The sequence below is a fragment of the Scyliorhinus canicula genome, chromosome 12 (assembly GCF_902713615.1).
Source record: "Scyliorhinus canicula chromosome 12, sScyCan1.1, whole genome shotgun sequence".
NCBI lineage: Eukaryota > Metazoa > Chordata > Chondrichthyes > Carcharhiniformes > Scyliorhinidae > Scyliorhinus > Scyliorhinus canicula.
The window spans coordinates 101,532,613-101,534,405 of NC_052157.1; the positions used below are offsets into that span (position 1 = coordinate 101,532,613).

General features: G+C 43.5%; 1 non-coding gene across 1 annotated transcript; it reads left to right on the forward strand.

Annotated features, from left to right (window-relative positions):
• The first annotated feature begins 1,021 nt into the window (after positions 1-1,021).
• On the forward strand, positions 1,022-1,140 carry LOC119975327. Its single transcript, XR_005462743.1, has one exon. It is a non-coding gene; the product is annotated as a 5S ribosomal RNA (ribosomal RNA).
• The last annotated feature ends 653 nt before the right edge of the window (positions 1,141-1,793 follow it).

A 1,793-nucleotide genomic window follows, 5' to 3' on the forward strand; every position in this document is an offset into this window, starting at 1 on the left:
GTTTCCTCCGACTCCATGAGTTCTTTGCAGATATCTGATACTTTCCCCTCTCCCACCCACGTTCGGGAAACTACCCTGTCCTGTATCCCCGTGGCGGTAGGAGCGGAAAGGTGGAAACCTGTCTTCGCAAAAAATCCCGTACCGGCAGATACCTGAATCTGATCCTGCTGGCAATTCAAATTTCTCCTCTAACTCCTTCAAACAGGGGAAGCTACAAGATCCTTTCACTCTCACATCTTCATGTCCTCCTTTTAACCTGGGCTACTCCTCCTCATTTTCCATTCTGGTTCAGTACAAGGTACAAAGTCCTGGTTAAACCACACTTTGAGTACTGGGAGCAGTTCCAGGCTCCACTGCTGAGGAAAGATAAGTAGGAGGGAGTGCAACGTATATTTATAACTGGACTCTTAATGGCTAAATCATGAGGAAAGAGTATACAAAATAGACTGTATTCTATATAACAGATTAACAAATGATTTGATCAATGTCTTTGAAGTATTAAAAGGACCAGATAGGACAGATTATTTTCACAGGTGGGGAGTCCAGAACTACAGGGCATACTCTTAAAAACTATAGCTTTATCTTTCAGGTGTGAAATTCAAAAATGATCCCACATGCAAAGAGTGGTGGAAGTTGGGAAATCCCTTCCTAAGCAGGCAATTAATGCCAGATGAATGGTAAATTTTGAATGGAGATTCGTAGAGAGCTGTTTACCGAAGGTAATGATGATGGAGTTTGGTGGGGGGGGGGGAAAAGCAGCAAAATGGAGTTAGATGGCAGATCAGCCAGGATTCATTCCATGGTTGGATAGACTCAAAGGGCCAAATAAGTGACTTCTGTTCCTAGGTTCCTGAAGAAGGGAAAAGCTTGTAAGATGTGTCTGGGGACAGAGCCCTGAGAGAATGAGGTGGGGGAAGGGGTAAAATGAAAAAAAAAAATCCTTTGATAGAGTAGAATGCTATCAAATAATATTAATGCCAGGACTGTGGCCTTTAACTAGGTAGAAAAGGAGGTAGCAAATGCCTACGGCCATACTAGTCTGAAAACGCCCGATCTCGTCTGATCTCGGAAACTAAGCAGATTCAGGCCTGGTTAGTACTTGGATGGGAGACCGCCTGGGAATACCAGGTGCAGTAGGCTTTTGCTGCCACCAGAGGCTGCTCAAACATCACCATCCTCACCCCAGATCTGACATTACTTTTGTCCACTCACACACGACTCTGAATGTTCACTTGCTGGATTCATTGCCACGCCATTATGTTTTGAAAGAATCTTATAACTGGGGGTGTGGATAGGTGTTGAAACTAAAAACGTTACTGTGGTGGAAGGGAGGTGCGAGGTGGAAAAAGGTATAGGGAGGGTTTCAAAGCTAAATTCAGAAGTCAAGGCATTGGGCTGGTGTAACAATTTGGTTAAAGGCAAGTAGAATGTAACATGAAGAGTCAGAGAGTGGAACTGTAATAGTGCATCAGCAAATAACATCCATGAAAAGAGCAGTACTAAAATAAATAAAATTCAAGGCTCTTCCGCGGGATGAAGGCAGCATTCACATTAAGATTGACAAACGGGCAGCATAAATAGAGATGAACGTGAGATCCAATTGGCATTACAGGGACACGGTTACAAGGTGACCAAGGTTGGGAAATTAGTAATCCAGGACACACCACATTTTCAAAAGACAACCAGAATGGAAAATGAGGAGGAGTAGCCTAGGTTAAAAGGAGGACATGAAGATGTGAGTGCGAAAGGATCTTGTAGCTTCTCCTGTTTGAAGGAGTTAGAGGAGAAATTTG